Source organism: Rhinolophus sinicus, chromosome 12 (genome assembly GCF_057876585.1).
Source record: "Rhinolophus sinicus isolate RSI-liver-muscle chromosome 12, RSI-T2T, whole genome shotgun sequence".
Lineage (NCBI taxonomy): Eukaryota > Metazoa > Chordata > Mammalia > Chiroptera > Rhinolophidae > Rhinolophus > Rhinolophus sinicus.
The window spans coordinates 45199322-45217628 of record NC_142512.1 but is presented as its reverse complement, the minus strand read 5'-3'; the positions used below and the strand labels follow the sequence as shown (position 1 = coordinate 45217628).

The 18307-nt window shown below is 46.0% G+C and overlaps 1 protein-coding gene across 7 annotated transcripts in view; it reads left to right on the top strand.

Annotated features, from left to right (window-relative positions):
• Positions 1-821: 821 nt before the first annotated feature.
• The window catches only part of TEX2 (testis expressed 2), a 92964-nt gene continuing 75478 nt past the window's right edge, over positions 822-18307 (top strand). For 2 of the 7 annotated variants that reach the window (XM_019732891.3, XM_019732887.3), the window contains exon 1: positions 822-959. The gene's annotated coding sequence lies outside the window, so the exon portion shown is untranslated. Of the gene's footprint in view, positions 1049-3766; positions 3828-18307 lie in introns of all 7 variants that reach the window. The other 5 variants (XM_019732888.3, XM_074320454.2, XM_074320452.2 and 2 more) reach the window with 5 other exon arrangements.

The following is an 18307-nucleotide window of genomic DNA, read 5'->3' as shown; positions in this document are numbered from 1 at the left end:
CATCTCAGCCCTTCAACTTCAGTTCTTAGTGTGACCCACACAAGGAACTGTTCTGAGTGTCTCAGTAGATGACTTCTAGCCCCAACTAGCAAGTCTCCCAACCACACTACTGATTTTGTAGATAAAGAGTTTAGCTTTATTTTTGGCGGTTGAATTTGAATTTCGTTGCTATGATGGACTTGAAATATGTCTCTGAGTGTGGCTCTTGTACCATGTCCATCGGAATCACCTCAGGGGAGGGTTGTTGAAAAATGCTTATTTTCCCCAGTCCCATTATAGACAGAGAATTAGAGGTTCTGGGATGGGACCTAGGAATCTACTTGTTAAAAGTCCTCCAGAGTGAGGCTGAGAATGTTCCTTTTAAAGCCAATTTCTGGCATTGGACGGGGATAGATGTGTTTGATGGCCTTCTAAAGCCCAAGTTTGAGTGAATTTCCCCAGCGGCAGACCCCTGGTTCTCGGAGCCTCAGTTTCTCCCTCTGACAGGGGCAGGTTCTGACTTCACTTGTTGCTAGGCTGGAGGGATAGGAAATTAATAAGTGCAAAGAGCTGTGCAGCTGGTGCAGCCGGCTTGGGAGAGAAGGGACGCTCTTAACCCTTCCACCCCGAAATCTTCCAGTTAATTCTGCCGCCGCCCCTCTTCCCCAGCTCTGTGGGCCGCGGCCCCTTTAACAGACCTGACCAATCGCCCACCCATTTCCGCGGCTGCTCTTCGGCGCGCAGGTAGGGGCTGGATTGGCCAGGCCTGGCGCGCGGTCTGCTCCGCCCCCACCGCTCTCTGGTTGGCGGCGGCTGCCGTGGGCGCGGGGTGGGTCTGCCGGCGGGGCGGGGCGGCCGGTACCCGGGTGGGAGGGCGGCAGGACAGCGGCCCGAGCCGGAGTCGGAGTCGAAGCTGGAGCCGCGGCGGTCGCGGAGTACGGACGCGAGCGCAGTACAATGAGGCAGCCAGTGGGTCCGGGGTGAGCGCGCCCGGGGTCGGGCGGGCTGTGGAGAAAGCACCCGTGGAGAAGGCCTGGGCTGGGAGCGGCTGGACCACGCAGTGTCCCGGGTACGCCCGGGGGCCGGTGGCCGTTGGTGCGGCAGGGCGCTGGGGTCGGACTCCTCAGGGCCCCGCCCTACTGTCATGGCCCGGGTGTTGACAGGGAGGCCCACCCGCGACGCCCCCGGAAGAGCCCTTTTTTCCCTTGGGGCCGTGTGGGGCGGTTTGGGCTTAACCCCGGCAAAAAGTGCCCGCCGGCCGGCCCCCTAGCCTGCCGTCTGCGGGCTCTCGGCTCCGGGCTCGGGTCTCAGCCACGGCCAAGGAGAACCGTCCACACGGGAACTAGGAAAACAGCTTGTAATTTTAGGAATGGGGCCCCGGGTTCCTGCCGTCCCCCTTGCCCACGTCGCGAAATGCTTGGAAGTCGAGAACCGCAGTTACTTTTACGCGGATGACAGGCTCTCTGCGCCTCGGGTTGTTTTTCTGCAACTCCTGGAAATCGCGGGTGGCGGTGGGGTGGTTTGCATGCCTTAGACATGAGGCGGCGGCGTGCTGAAAGCCGGGGATCGTAAGGTTAACAAGTGACATTGGGCTGAGGCCTAACGCCAGGTGTCCTGCCCGGGGCGCGTGTGTGACGGTGGCGGCGGTGGCTGCTGGTGAGCACCCGAGGGAAACGGTGGGACGAGGAGAAGGAACGAACAGCCGATTTCAGTTGCACCACGCATGCCGCCCAGAACGCACGGCTGACGCGGGAGTTGGTACAGGGGAGTTTCCCGTTTTGAAAAAGGTTTTTTGAAAACCTTAGCCCCTCACTGGGGTGATGGTTCCGTCGTCGGTTGTTATGGTTACAGGGCATCAAATGTAAAGGAAAAGTCCGTTTCCACCCTCGCGCTTCTTTCAAAGCTACGAAGTACTTTGTCACTACGTTTTATAGACACTGCACAGGGAGGACATACTCTTTCACGGTTGTAGGAAAAGCCTGGGCTCCTTGAAGGCGGGGGTACAGTACCACATGCATGTTGGAGTCCCAGGTCTTGTACCATGGCTGCTCTGCACAAGAATTGAAAAGAACCAGGCTTTTCCATGTTTTGATGATCCTCATCACAGGACTTAAAGGGGTCCTTTCAGGAGCCAGATGTAAGCTGGAAGGGAAACAATGAGGGACGTTTATATGGAGACCAGTAAGGGGAAACGGAGGGGCACATGATCCCTCAGCTCTGGGATAGACGGTTTGAGGAGTCTAGGTTTGTGGGGAGCTGGGCGACACAGTGAAGCTTATCTCACAGGAGGTATCGGAAGAGTGCAACTGCCATTTCTGTTAGCTATTACCCAGCCCTTAAAGTAGTTCAGGATTCTTTCAGATTCTTCCAAAAGTTGGTAGTTGGTCTAAACTTACGGAAAACAAGTACGCTTCCTGAAGTGATGGGAACAGAGTGGGATTTTTGCCATATAGTCTTTCTTTCACATGGGCCTCTCTGGGAGTGTCAGTGAGGGCTTGAAGCAGGGGTGTGGAGGGCTCTGGGTGAGCTGAACTTGCCCGCACGTTTATCTCTGGGGAAAGGTGCTGTGCCAGAGAGGAAAGTGATTAACTGATTCGGATCAGACGATGGCGGTAATTGAGACAACTGACAAGTAACTCAAGGGCTGGGGCAGATGAGAGCGTAGGGCAAGTGCAAGAGTTTGTGCTGGGCCTTGAGGTTTGAAGAGCCTGTAGAAGGCCCGTGTGTGAGAGGATTGGAGACATAGCATATACCAAGCATCTTGTGTGTTTATTAGAATTATGTTTTAAAATGCTTCTGGAGAAGAAGCGGGAAAAATGAGGGTTTTGGTAGAATAAATGTATAGGCTGTTTTGGAGTTTTGGGCAAAAAGAAACTGCTTGTAGTCAAAAAAGTTCAACTTATTTTTATTGAGAGTCAGCTGTGTGCCAGAATCTTCAAGGCATTATATACGATGGAGAGGAAAAAAAACAAACCAAAAAAAAAGCGGGTCAAGAGTTTGTTTCTACACGTCATATGATTCGCCTTCCCTTCAAGTCAAAAGCTCTCATCTTGTGAGGATTTTCTGAAGCTCTTGAGGAAAGAAAAAGGATACATGCACAGAATATTACTTAACATAAGAGCAAAACAGAACAATGGGGAACTTCTTCCCACTGTAGATCACTTTTGGTATCAAACTAAACCTTCAAAGGCAGGTTTTCTCTCTTAGGTTTGGTATAAAACTATCTTCATCCTCATATGTATTGATCAGTATCTTGGGATGGTGTTAAGTTCCTGTTCTTTCTTTTTTTTCCCCTTTCCCCTATCAATTCATTTATTCAAAAGTTTGGAAGTTCATTGAACAATTCCTTTCCTCCAGATGCTTCCAGTTCACTTTCTTTGCCTGGGTATCCCTCAGGGTCTGCGTTCTTCTGTCTGAGCCTGAGGGTCCCTGTTGGGAATTGTTGAGGTCACAGGAAATGTTTGTTCTTTGATTCTGTCCCATAGTAGAAGCAGAAGGCAACTTGTTTAGAAAAGAGAACATTTGTTGAAGTCTAACTCTGCCGTGTACTTTCTCATTTTATATATCTCTCTCCCTTCCAAAGCAGTCCTTTAAGGGAACTAGATGGTGGTGGCCTCATTTTATAGAAGAGGAAACTGAGGCTGAGAGCCGTTCAGTAACTTGCCCAGGGTGGTAAGCTGGTTAGATGGTGGTATCAAAGAATTTCAGTCTAGAACTTTCTGATTCTAAAACATGCTTTTTTTTTTTTTTTTTTTTTTTTCCATTGGACCACGTTGCTTTTTCCCAGAAGAGGAACAGCAGTTTATTCAAGATAGTCTGTCACAGTGCCTTCCTTGGACATACAAAAGGTCAGGTTCAGAGATTTTCAGAGAATTGCTACAGTTAATGTATTCGTGATGGAGCAGGAGTTAGCACTCATGTCCTGCCTCTCTGCCTGGTGCATTTTTGGGTAATTCATGTGGCCATTGGGAAATCTGAGTTTACTGTTGTGAAAAGGTGATAGACTTACCAGGTCTGTATCCCAGTGTTTCCATTTACCAGCTCTGTGACCTTGGGCAAATTATTGTCTCTATCCCTCAGTTTCTTTATCTGTAAAATGGGACAATATTCACATTTCAGCAATACTAAGACAGTACAATTTGTTTCAACATTTCTGAAAAAAAAAAGTATCTTATAATCTATGTGGTTTACAGTTGTAGTTTGGCAGTGACTTCCTTTTTTTGTACATAAAATAATGGCGTGTCTTACAATCAGTGGGGTTTTAGATTAGATGCACTATAGGTGTACATTCTCTATAGGTCATTGTAAGGATTACACGAAGTCACTCGTGTGTCTGGCACATAGGGAGCATCCAATAACAGTTGATGCTGTCGAGTGACAGATGTGCAAACTGGTGGGTGGCTCTGGAGAGAATCTCATAAGATTTGCCACTCAGAGCCCAGGCAATAATCCGTGATCTGTGGGCCAGAGGAACATTTTCCAGTTTGCCTGGAGCTCTGTCCTTTGGCTGACTCTTGTCCCCATGAGAAGCATTAACTTCAGGAGCTAACAAGCCATGGACAGACAGCTCCCTTTGTCCTGCCTATTCATTAAAGTCTTTGTCAACTTTAAATCCCAAGTTAAAAATAAGTGTCATTATAAGAAGATTGGAAACCTACACTGGTAGGAATACTCTTACATGTGAATTTTAAAGCACCTCAAGGTTACCTACAAGATTCTGTGTTGCCCCTCTCCAGACTCTTTATAACGCTTAATTGCATTGCGTGAACTGTCCTGAGACCCCCTTAATCAGAAGGATGCTGAAGGATACTGGCACTGGGTGCGCCAGCGAGAGCTCTGGAGTTGGCACCAAGAGGCCTGCTCTCAGTCCTGGGGCTTTCTCCTGTTCCTGTGTGTGTGCTTGGGCACATCGTTTCACCATCTGGGCCTCCGGATCTCTTTTCCAAGATCAGGACTTGATTTCTTAGTCTCTTCCCCCCACTCTCTCCAACACTGTGTCATAAATTATGTGAGTTTATGAATCGAAGGATCTGAGAAGTTAAATAGTTGATAGGAAATTACTTCATTCAGGACTCCCAAAGTCTCACTTGGATGTTTGTGATAGTGCTTTATAAATAAAATAAAAAAACAAAAAACCCAACAACCAAAAAAACAGTAGGCAGATGGTAACTGTATGAGTAATTATCATTTAAGGAGAATTGCTGTATGCCAGGAGCTGTTTCTGCTTTTAAACCTCACATCACCCTATGAGTTGTAGCTACTATTACCAATCTTACTTTAAGATGAGAAACTGAGGTTCAGAGAAGTTAAGCAACTTGTCCAAGATCACAGAGCAAGGACATTGTCATGTGCCCTGCAAGTTTTCCCAGTATCAAAGGATTCCCCCTGCTCTGAGGTCAAAATTCCTAACCCTATATTGTATACTGACACCTGTTTAAATTCTGAGTTCTTTTCAGGACATCTGCTATGTATCGGGAGACCTGTGTTATACCTAAAGAATAGCCCCTATGGGAGTTGCCGAAAACTTAAGTCCTTGAAAGGAAAGTGTTTTTCTTTGGTGAACAAAAGCCATAGGCCAGGTCCCTGTGAGCATAAGTGGAACTGTTCTGAGGAGATTCTAATCTTTCTATGTAGAGCTGGTGGGATGGGAAAGGTGTGTGGACTTTGAAACAGCTAGGTAACCTTTGTTGGGTTTGTCTGGATGTTGGTTCTAAGGGCTCGTCCCTAAGAAGATGATTTGAACTAACAAACAGAGTGCCTCCCAGCTTATCCTAACGGTTGAGTACAGCACAGGGCAGGAGACGCTCTCTTCAGTCATAAGCCTATTTAGGATTTGAGATTTAAATCCACCCCTTGCATTGCTCCTGCAAATAACCTTTCAGAATCACAATATGCATTTTATGAGTTTCATTTCTCTTTTGTTACTAAAAGCTGATATACGCTGGCCTGTTCTCTTATTCAATTTTAAGTCCTTTCTTACATCTAATGGTGTCTTTTAGGCAGTGTTCTTAAAGCTGGTTATAGTTATCATTCGGGCCTTGAAATAGAGAATTTAAAAACTTTCCACTGAAAGCACTGACTGAACAATGACTATCAGTCATTCAACAAAAATTTGAGCATCTTCTGGAGCCAAGTATTGTGTTTGGCGTTGGGGGTCCAGTGGGGAGCAACACAGATAGATGTGTCCCTGCCAGCGCATGACACATTGTCTAATCTGGACAAGAAAATAAGTCAACAAACATGCATCATACGTATTAAAATTGTGGTAAGTGTGAAATCTCCTTTCTCTGAAGAAAAAGAATAGGGCACTGCGACAGAATAAAGGAAAGAGACCACCAACTGGGAGTGTTGGGAAGAGCATTTCAAGAGAGGGACCAACATGAGGAGGGGAGAGAGGAGAGGGGTAAAGATGGGAAAGGCAGGCAGGCAGGTCCCCGGCAGAGCAGCACAGGTAGAGGGGCAGATCCGGGGCTCAGGAGCCAGACACTGCTTGAGGGGCCTTGGGAATTGCTCAACTTCTCAGTGCCTCAGTTTCCCACCTCTGAGTGACTGTGAGGATTGAATGAACTACGTAGTATGTAGAAAACCTCGAGAGCAGTGCTGGCGTGTACAGGACGGGCCGTGGGTAAGGGTGTGCTGACTCCCAGGCAGTGCGGAACTCGACCTAGAGTGCATGAGCTTCTGTTCTTGGTCACCATTTTCCATCATTCCACGTGTAAAGTAACCACAGGGCTGAAAGTAAGACCAAAATGGCTAATTGGCATGTCTGCGGGAGGCGCTCTAAGGTAGCTTGGCGTGGGACGGTCTGTAATGCTCTAACCTTTGCGCACCTGTACCTGGGGCGTCTTCCCTACCTGTAGGAGCCTGTGCAGTGCGTGCAGTGCCCAATGCACCTTGAAGCAACCTTGAAGCAAGGGTGAACCAGAAGCAGTTGTTCTGCTCCTTCCTGCAGTTGTCTGCTTTAGTGCTTGGATATGGAAGGTAGATTTTTAGCCTTTTTTTTTTCCTGATAAGAGGAAGCAGAAGCCAGTGGCCTATTACCAGGGGATCAAACATGGCAACTCAAAGCTGCTATGTGCAGTACCTGCCTAAACCCCATCTCCAACATAATTTGGTGTGGTGCTTTGTCGCCCAGAAGAACAACCACACCTTGGGATCATACAGGAGGAGAACATCATAAAACAAATCGCTGGCTTTGGTTCCTTGGCTTGGCTTGGCTTGGATGTTCAGTACAATACTATGAACCCGGCTGTATCAAAGTTTATAATTATCCTACAGCGCATTTGTTAGAACTGACCAAATGTGTATACACATAATTGAATGAGTTCCTTTTGAAAAAGAAACTTTTAAACATTTTTTAAATTCACAAAAGTAAAGAATAATGTAACGAACCCTATGTAGCTATCACTCAATTTCAATAATTATTGACATTTTGCCAATCTTGTCCTAAGATATTCACATTTGAAGCATTGTTGGTGGATTTTCTGTCAGATATAAATGTATCTTTGGAATATAAAATCATATGGTAGATATGGTCCTAGGGAAAAAAATTTCTGCATGCTGCAAATTATAGGATTGGTGTTGCAATTCAGAATCTGAAATGAACATTTCTTGGAAGCCCCTTATAGACTTGCTAATGAAAAGTAGGCATAAAAAAATTAGAGTGCTTTCAGTTAATCTATATACTTACTAAATATTGACTGTATTGGGCAGTGTGTGGGGTATATATAAGAGAAGTAAGACAGTCTCTGTCCACGGTGACTCATAAAATCATGTCACTTTCTTCCCCACAAGGAATCACAAGGTTATTTTCAAGCATTCCTGGCAAGTGAAATTTACACAAAGCCCAAACTACGAAAGTGACTAAAAAGCAGTATTTTAGTGGTATATATGACATTCAAATTATAGCGTTCACTTGTAAAATCAAAGAGGACATAGTCAATATGTTGCAAGTCTCTTCTGTGAAACTTTTGTGTGTTTTTTAGTGGAAATTTAAACCAACCATGTGAAGAAGCCCGTAGCAACACCTTTGTGGACTTTTCAGTAACGTTGGACGTGTGCCACACCTGTGCTGTCAATCTGGCGGCCACAAGGCGCCTGTGACTACCGAACACTGGAAAATGGCTGGTCCAACTGAGAAACTGAGGTTTTAATGGTATTTCATTTTAATTAATTTCCATTTAAATAGCCACATGTGGCCACATTGGGCAGTGTAGCTCTAGGGTTTATAAAACAGTAAGTCTCTGATAGGACAGAACCCAGCACAAACTAAATTCGGCAACAAATGAAAGAGCACAAATGTAGTTCCAGAACTCAGTACATTTTAGAGAAAAGGGGTTTGATTACGTAAAGGAAGAACTGCCTGTTGGGGTTCATGGTCTTCCTGTAAGAGCAAGGTTTGGTGTTTAAAGACCTGGAGAGGTTAGATTTGATGCCGGATGTCTGCTGGGGCTGAGGATCTTACGAAACTAGGAGTGAATCAATCTCCCTAGTGGAAAGTGCTTGCGCTGCTTGTTGCGTTGCAGATTGTCTCTAAGAGGTAGAGAGGGTCTGCTGAGCGGCTCGGGTGAAGGTTTCCGGAGGTAGGATGACCAGCTGCGGGACTCGTATTCGCTGCCGGGAGCCTTTAGAGGCTCAGCACGGCCATGCCAATGGCCTTGGGCACCTCTTTCTCCCCAGCATACAGCAGATGCTTGATAAATATGTTTCAAAAGTGGATGACGTTTTCAGGAATAGATTTAAGATCAAATAAGGAGAATGGCTTTAAGTTTATCTGGAAATTCTGAAAAACAAGTGCCATGGGAAATTGAATACAGTGGGCTGAGGAGTATGTACAGCCAGTGTTTTCTGCCAGAGGAAATTGGCATTTCTCTTGCTGCGAATGCAAGCTGGCCTTTATCTAGTCCTTAGCAAGTGTTGATTTTTATCTGGAAACATCTCTCAAACATTCTCTCTTTCTGGTTTCACTCCCACCACTATAGTCCAAACGACCATCTTTTTTTTTTTGCTTGGAAGACAGTAGCAGCCACTGCCTCACTGTTCTCCCCACAGCCACTTCTACTCCTTTCTAATCTATTAACACCACTGCAGTCAGGGTGGTTTTAAAAATTCCTGATATGACTGTTGTGTCCTTGCTCAAAACCCTGTGAGGGCTTCCTGTTGCTCCTGGGATAAGATCCACATTCTGAACCTGTTCTGACAAGTGAAGTGTGATCCAGCCCCTCCTGCTTCTACTTCTGCCTGTCCCCATGCCTCTCTCCTGCTGGTTTATCGTATTCCAGGCACCTTTCTGTCCCCATCTGGAAGGGAGCTAGGCCTTTCAGGAAGGCAACCACCTGCTCCCCTTCAGGAAGCAGCTCCGCCCCCTCACCTCACTCCCTTCTTCTCTGGTCCTTTATAGCGCTTCCCACCTTTCTTATGACACATTCATTAGTAGACGTCTGCTTTTACCCCTCCTCCACAGGGCAGGGACCTTGTTGATTTTGTTCACCATTATACACCCAGGACCTAGCACAGCATCTGGCCCATTGCACAAGCTTCTTAAATGTTTGTTAGGTGATGAATGAATAAATGCATGCAAGCACACTAATAAACAAGGGGAAACTTGAGGAATGCTCTTTAAAAGTTGGGTTTATTGGAGGGATTGAATAGTTGTTAGAGTAGAATAATTTAGGAAGGGAAATAAGGGGATGGAAAAGAGTCCATGGGGATCCATTGGTGGAGCTGTCCAGTGGATTTAGAGTTGTCCACGAAAGAAGCACGTTCTGTGTCTTTGACTCGGACTTGAAAGGCTTTCACCTGCCAAATTGCAAGGGTGGTCCTCTTGTCTAAAAAGGCTTCCTGTCCCAGCCTCAGGAGACTTTGCTCTCACTGAGTATGTCGTTGGTAGCTCGGGGCTCCAATGTGAAACCTGAAGGTTGGAGTGTTCCCTGCGCAGCCCACAGCCAGGGATGTAGTAATCTTCCTCTCTTTCTAACGGTAGGGATTCTGCCGTTTGTGTGTGTCTCTCCCCCCCTCCCCCTCCCCCCTCCCTCTCTCCCCCTCCCTCTCCGCCCCTCCCTCTCCCCCCCCTCTCTCCCTCTCTCCCTCTCTCCCTCTCTCCCTTGCTCCCTTGCTCCCTCTCTCCTTCTCTCTGTCTTTCCCTCTCTCCCTCTTTCTCTTAACCTGCTCTCACTGCCATTAGCAAACGAGGATACTGTGCCCGGAGGGGGTGTTGGGCAGGTGTTTGTTAACAGCCCTAAAGAGGCCTCTAGGCAGCAGGAGGAGGGAATCTGGACGCTCCTTGGTAGGGAAGAGGCGTCCCGGTTTGGGGAGACCAGCCCTGCAGACGGGGAGACTTGTTCTTCCTAAGACCAACTTCTGGATGAGGGGAGGAGCCTCCCAGTGCTGGTTTGATCCACCTGTCACATGGGAGGGATTCACGGGAGACAACAGGGTTTTTACCGGGAAATTGGAAGTTCTGAACAGGAAATGGAAGGACTTGAGGCAGAGATAGTGGTTACATTTCTCCTAAAACTTCTGTCTGAAAGACAGAAGTGATACGGGATGTCACCAGCTGGTTTCCCAGGTCATGTTTTTGTTTTATTTTGTAAGGAAGGGACTGGTTCCCTAGACCAGGGCCTCTGATAACCAGAGAGGAGGTATTTCCTGAAGACCAGAGAGATGTGTTCTCTGGGAGAATTTCAAGTCTGGTTAAATAGGCTGTAAGCTGCATATTAAGGGGACAAATGAGAAAAATATACAGGAAAATCGCAGAACCAGATACCATAGAGACCTGCGTGGCTCAGCAGTGTAGGCACCAAGCGATGCCTGGGAACTCTCACGTGGAAATTAGCATCACCGAACCTGGTGAGAACCCACTGAAGGAGGGCGTCAGGTATCTGTAAACTCACGCCTGAGGGTGAGAAGCTAGCGCCTCCGTGCACTGGAAACCTTAACAGCACAGCCAGGTAAATACGATCTGGTGGTAAGTTGGATTGGAATAGAGCAAAGTAGGATGGGTACCCCTGGCTCCAAAAGAAAACCCTAGGAGAGTCACTGCGTGCCTGATCAGAGCAGGCTGATCAGTGGGAAGCCTTTCAATTTCGATGGAAAGAGCAGGGGGCAGGTTATATCGTTGTAGGGCTCTGCCTGCCAGACTGAGGGGGTAATGATTGTTTTTCCATAGACAAATTTTAAGAGGCCCCTGGCAGGTGTGGTAGACCATGCCTTATTAAAAGTGGACCATGTGGTCAATTCTAACGTTAACTTGCTGATAATTTTATCTCTGAGAGCAGGTAGATGGGAAGTGTGTGTGTGTGTGTGTGTGTGTGTGTGTGTTTGTGGTGTGTGTTGGGGCTGATGCTGCTTAGATCTAATGATGACAAATAAGGAAAAGCCAGTTGACGGTGTGGATGGGGTAGAACCATCCAGAGGATGAGGGAGCCTGTGACTGCAGCCCAGAAATCAGCATAGAGCTGGGGTCCACGCAGGCTGGCTCCACAGTGCCTGCTCATAACCACCACAGTCCCTGGGCTGAGCACCTCCCACCTTATGTCCCTGTTTCCTTTGATAAAAGAATGGAACTGCCTCTCACGGAAGCTGGAACGGGAGCCATCTTGGTGTCCTCAAATCCAGATGCCTGTTAGAAATGACCTCTTGAATATTAGCCTACAGCGATGACTAATCTGATGTGGGCCCTCCTTCATTTCCCATTTACTTCTGTAGAGTTAAGAGCAGAGAAACTCCAGTACCTGTGCTGGGAGGTCTGAAGGGAGCTGTCGTCCCTGGCTAAGTTCACAGGCAGAGCAAAGTACTAGAAAACCCATGGGAAAGGGCTTGCTTTTGTTTTAATTTCCCTGGGTAGGCTGATGTCTGTGGGGACACGATGAGCGGCATTCGATCCTGATGGGGTAGGTTACTACAGTAAAGCAGGAGCATTAATTTCCTTTTTTTTTTTTTAAGGTTAAACCTTGCAACAGAAATGACTATTGATCATGTCTGAGCCAGAGACCAAATTCATTTGGTCAGCCTAGCGTTTGTCTTAAGGCTTGACTGATGGGGAGGGTGGCAGAGGCTTAATAGCCTGAAGTGAATTTTATTTCATGAGGTCTGATTTGTGGTACAAAAATCTTGTGGAGGGAAAAAAACAACTCTTAAGCTTCTGAATTGGTGATGAAGTTGTTTTGGCAGCAAATGTAGCAAGTACAGGGCCCAGAATTTTCTGGGGCTGATGGTCCAGAGAGCTTTTCAGCTATATGAATTTATAATGCCAAAGTATCAATCTCAAAAAATAAAATTTAAAACATTTTTAAAATATTTTTTTTGACCCACAGCTTAGAAGTCTTCCAGGAATTGCAAGTTTGACTAGTTCTAAAAAACCTAGTCCTACTGTGGCCTGATAAGAATTTTAGCCATTTTGTGTTATCTGTCAGAGTTGACCCATGAATTTCAATTTTCCCTCCCAAAACCGCTCTCCTGCTCCTCCTGGGTTCTCTTTTACGTGCTACAACGGGGTGCTGCCATGCTACAACGGGGTGCTTTGTCGCCTCCCCCAACACTGCTGAGTAAGCACCGAGCTGGTGGGAACTGCTGATGGGTTAATGTTGATTGAGATGGGAGCTTTATAGCAAGCTGAGGAAAACAGGTGGGATTTTTTTTTTTTTGCCACATTTTTCTATTTTACGAGTTTATACAAGTGTCCAAATTGGGATTTAAAGTGGGAATGATAACAATTGTCACCCCAATAAACTTTAAAAAAAAAAAAAAAAAGTAAAAGAAAGTGGGAATGAGAGGTTTTTGCAGCGGTAAACCAGGGGCAGGTACTCGGTTCAGCCCTGTCATTTCCTATTTCCTGCCTGCCATTGCAGGGGACCCATCACTGTCTCTCAGTGGTGTGATGCTATTGCTAAGGGAGGGATTGGCCCTGCGGGACAAGCAGGAAGCCCGGAAACTGGCTCTAGGAGCCCTCAACCAACCACGCTGATGATTTCAAGCCAAATTCTTTGAGGCTTGAGAAAGGGCTGATCAAATAGGTTGTCCCCACATTGAGTTCACATGGGCTGGTCATCAGCAATACTTAAGCATTCAGCAGGTGACACTGCTTAGAAGACAGAGGCTGTGCTTGGGGACGGTCACTGGGCAGGTTCAGACTCTTGCAGTGAAAGTCAGTCTTCTGTGAATTTCTTAAATGAAGTCCTTACCCACTTTGCCATTTTTTTTTACTGAAAGTCTTTGAAAAATCTTAAAGCAAGTACTATTTGAATGACAAGTTCTTTTTTTTTTTTTTTTTTTTTTTTAAGATTTTATTGGGGAAGGGGAACAGGACTTTATTGGGGAACAATGGTCAAATTGTTGTCCTTTCAATCTTAGTTGTGGGGGGTTCTGTTCAGCTTCAAGTTGTTGTTCTTTCAGTCTTAGTTGTGGAGGGCGCAGCTCAGCTCCAGGTCCAGTTGCCGTTGCTAGTTGCAGGGGGCACAGCCCACCATCCCTTGCGGGAGTCGAACCGGCAACCATGTGGTTGAGAGGACAGGCTCCAACCAACTGAGCCATCCGGGAGCTCAGCGGCAGCTCAGCTCAAGGTGCCGTGTTCAATTTTTAGTTGCAGGGGGCACTGCCCACCATCCATTGCGGGAGTCGAGGAATTGAACTGGCAACCTTGTGGTTGAGAGCCCGCGCTCCAACCAACTGAGCCATCCGGGAGGCAGCTCAGCTCAAGGTGCCGTGTTCAATCTTAGTTGCAGGGGGCAGAGCCCACCATCCCTTGCGGGACTCGAGGAATTGAACTGGCAACCTTGTGGTTGAGAGCCCACTGGCCCATGTGGGAATCGAACCGGCAGCCTTCGGAGTTAGGAGCACGGAGCTCTAACCGCCTGAGCCACCGGGCTGGCCCTGAATGACAAATTCTTAATGATAGATGGTTGGTTAGGTTCTTTTCTCCCAGATTATTATTTTTTCTCCCAGATTATTAATACCCTGTAAGTCAATGTGCCAATTTTTCTTTCTTTCTTTTTTAACTTAAGTAAGCAGTTAAGTATGTTAGGGAATTTTAATTTGCTTTTCAACTTTTTGGTTATTTGTGGAGTGTCTATAGGAAGTCACAAGCTATTTTTCCATTAATATCTTGGTCCCAGGAGTAAAAGTACCAGCGAAGCTTTGGGAGGCTCTAGAAGATTGTCATCTTCCTGGAGCAGGACCTCACCCTGCTCTCTCTCTGTCCTGCCCAGGCTCCCAAAAGACCATGCACCTACCATCCAAAGGGGATAGATCAAAACTCTACCCTTCCTCCTCAAAACAATGTCATAAATTGTTTAAATCAGGGCTTCTAATCTTGGGGGGTGGGGGAAGGAAAAATCAGGGTCTCTTGCAAATTGAATGTGAACTCTTGTGGGTGTTTTGTATATGTGTTTGTTCCTGGTTGTGGGTACTTGGTGGTCTTTGATATGCATCAGGGTTTCAAAAAGCTCTAGAAGCAGCAAGGTTAAGGAAGAACTCCAGCTCCAAAGTCTCTTGTACCTCTCTTCTAAAACACTGTATTACAGCCAGCTTTTTAGAATGGATGAACAGAGAGGAAGAGCCCAGAGCGCAGACTGCAGGTCCCTGGCTGGTGGGAGTCGTGATGCAAGCCCGGATTCCCACTAGTCACACCAGGCTCTCCCTGGATCCCTGAGAGTCTCCTTCTCACTGCTGGCCTCCCTCCCTCCTCAAATCCTTAAGATGTCCTTTGTCGGAGAGCATTGGGTAAACTTGGCATCCAAGCCAGGTGTCCTGTGCCAGGGTATTTTCTCCTGGTTTCCTCAGTCAGTCTCTTTTGATCAGTGTCCTCATTGCCCCTCGCCCAGGTTCTCACAGGGCCTCTTTTCCTTTTTCTTGGGTTTATCCTGTATACTACCTTCTCTTCTTCCTCTTCCTCCTCCTCTTTTTTTTTTCCTTAATGCATTCTGAGTTAATCTGTTTCTTGTCATTGGCTTTTCTGTTAGGTCTGGTAATTCTTGTTCCCAGAAAGGGGGCCATGAGGTAGACAGAGGGCCAGGGGGCTGGTCCTCTCAGCCCTGGGACTGGACAGTAGGCCCTGCCCCTCCCTGGAATGCCTGGGGGTCTCAGATCTCTCTTTCCAGCCCAGAAGTCTTGCAGCATCCAACTAGAAAGGAATACACATCTGCCATCGCTGTTACTGGCTCCCTACTTTCCTCCTGGACCTCATGTATGTCCCATGATGGTGAGCTCTGCTCATCAAAGTGTGATTCTGTTTTATATCCCTTATGCCATCTTTGCCAGAGGCAGAAAAGACAGAAGTTATTGCTTGCAGGAAGTCCATTCTTCCAGGGGCAGGTCAATATGTAAGACAACGGTGGTGACAAATGCATGTTACTGCAACAGAACCCTGTTAGCAGGAATTTAAGTCAAAGTCGAGGATGGTAATTAAATGAAGTCCTTACCCACTTTGCCATTTCTACCTTCGGTAGTGTAAGCTTCTTCCCCTCTCCTAATTTCTCCCCCAGTGCTCGGGGTGGGGGTGGGGGTGGGGCAGGGATGTAGCTCTGAAAGGGTTTTAGAGGAAGGGCTACTTCTCTTGCCACTTCAGAGGATTCAGGATTCGTTAGCCCCTTGGCAGCACACCATGTGAAGGTGGGTGTGTGATCCGTGTGGCTCTGCTTAGGAAACCAGATCTCTTAATTGATAGAGCCACCTCATGAGCTAGTAATGCAAGCTGTTGGTAATTACGAAAAACCTACCGAGAAATTCATCTAAAATTAATGAAGAGCCAGCACTGTGGGTTTTAAATACAGAGGAAGTTATGGCGTTGCCTGTCAGTTATCTAAGGATAGATTATTTCCTGCCAGTCTTTAAGCCTTCATCTGGCTTCCCTTTGCTCCCCACTGTGCCTGTGGGCCCCCTACCCACTCCACTCCAGTCGGTTTACATTCCTCCAACACAGACCCATTTTAATGATACGCTACAAAAAACAATGCAGAGCATTCCCAAGTCAATTGTTTGGGATTATCCATTTCCCTTTCTTTTCTATGAAGACAAAGAAGTGAAAGAGCCAAGGTATTTAAAAGAAAACAATAAAATATGTGGAGAACAAAACTTGGGAGTGAAAACCAGCTGGAAGAATAGAACATGTCAACTTTTCCTCACGTGGATTTTTAAAAAATGAGCATTGTTCAGTACTCCATTGTTTATGTATCTCAGCGTTTGAAGGTCTCTAGAGCAGCATTTACATATACTGTGATGAGTGGTTAAGATATTTTGAGGCTAAAATCTTTACTGCTTTGGTGACATTTACTTTATAGGCATACCATCCCTTGATTTCATAGAAGGATCTCTGGTCTATATGTGCTTTTATGTGACCCAAAAAGGAACTAGCTATTCCATTGAAATAGATTTCAATTAGGATAATGGCTTTGAGACATTTCACAGTGGTACCTTTCTTAGACTCTTAAGGTAAAATTGTCACATTATAGCAAATAGAGTTAGAAATTATTTTGCAATTTTCTCAGCGGATGGTAATTTTTCCTTCTGTACATTTGGTCATCCTGGAAATAATAGTATAAAGGTACCTTTTTCTAAAATTGATTATTTTCCAGATACAGTGGTACCTTGTGGTTTAGAAGAAATGGTAGAGAAAGATTGTAGTCCAGGAGAGCAAGCAGAAAACAGTCATTTTCAGCCTCTCTTATTGTACCTTTGGCCACATTTTTGAAGAAAGACCAAGGCTTGCCATAGGTGTGAAAGAATATTGGTAACTGGGTAGATGTGGAATGAAAGTGAGATTTTTCAGAGTAATAAGGTCACTTTCCTCCATGGCTTGTAGGAAAACGAAGGATTTGTGATCACAACGGGTCCAACAGCCAGAGTTGATGGAAATACAGAGTTCTTATAATCTGTAGGACATTTAAATTTGTATGATGTTTAAATTTCCATATCAGAAAAAGCTCATAGAGGGCAAGAGTTTATCAAAATGAAAATAAAATTTAAAATTTTTTTTGAAAAGTGGGAGGGGGAATGGACATGATTTCCGAATTCTCCCACTTGAAAATACGAGTATATGTTTTTAAGATGGTACCTTGTGAAAACTGCGTATGCTGGATTCGTGTCCTGATTTCAAATCCTCTGCTGCACTCGCCAGTGGGTCTCCTGAGTGGGACAAGCTGGGAGTGATGGTGATTCTGATGCAAAAGGTAGGCCCTGAGCCAACAGGTCTAAATCTGGAATCCTGTTGGTGGTAACAGCTCTTGCATTTCCACTTCAGACCCCCTGGTAGATGGTGACTTGCAGAGGTCACCATCTTTTATTTCTGCCATCAAGATCTAAGATGTCACCACCACCCAAGAGTATTCCCCCCCTTTCCTGAAGGATCGTTTTCTGTGGTGGTACAACTGGATAGGAATTTCAGTTTCCTAAAAGAAATGCATTTCTCCAGCAGAAACATTACACAAAGTGGTTGTATGGAAAGGAGAGGCTCCATGCCCACAGCCCTCAATTAGGGAGGCTTATGTTCCTGGAAAGGATACTAATGAGTAGAGATGGTCTGAGTTTTAAGTTAGAGCTGCCTTTCTCACAGCAATACTGTTATAATACGTGACATTTTTCAGCTAAAACCTGATGCCCAATTTCTAAAAATACACTCAACTGTAAATGATATGTTTATCTTCTGTACTAGATGGAACTTTCTGAAAAGGACATAAACAAGTTACCTAGGTATTACACGCAGTGTTTATTCATTTGTTCAACCAATACATATGTAAGTGCCTACTCTGTACAACACTGAAGACACAGCAGTGAATAAACATAGTTTCTGCCCATAGAAAGCATGTATTTTTTGGGACAACAGGCAACAAGTAGCCATACAACACAATGTCAGGTAGTAATATTGTTCTGAAAAGTAGAGAACAAGGGGATCGGGAGGCTGTTCTAGGATGAGGGAGTCAGGACGTTCTTTCTGTGGAGGCGTTTGAGCGGAGTCCTGCCATGATTTTTACTCCACCAAATTTTGGGGACTGATAATCATCTTTGGAGCCACAAGAATTTGATGAGGCTTTTTTGCAGAGATTTTGCCTGATTAATTTGAAGGACCTTTTGAGGAGTTGGGACTTGGGTGTCCGTGACCTTTTGAGAGAGTGACCCAGCCTCCTCTGGTTTGGTGCCCTTTTTTTCTTACTGCCAGTTTTCCTGCGGCAAGAACAGGAAGAGCGATGAGGTTCCTGCTGGCCTCTTGGCTGTACTTCAAAGCCGACTGAGCATCTCCCATCTCTCTAGGTCTGCTTTGAGCTGGGCCGCTGACCCAGCTTACTGATGGTATGCGTGCCCAGTCTTTAAAATGCGTGACCTGTCTTGCACCAGTCAC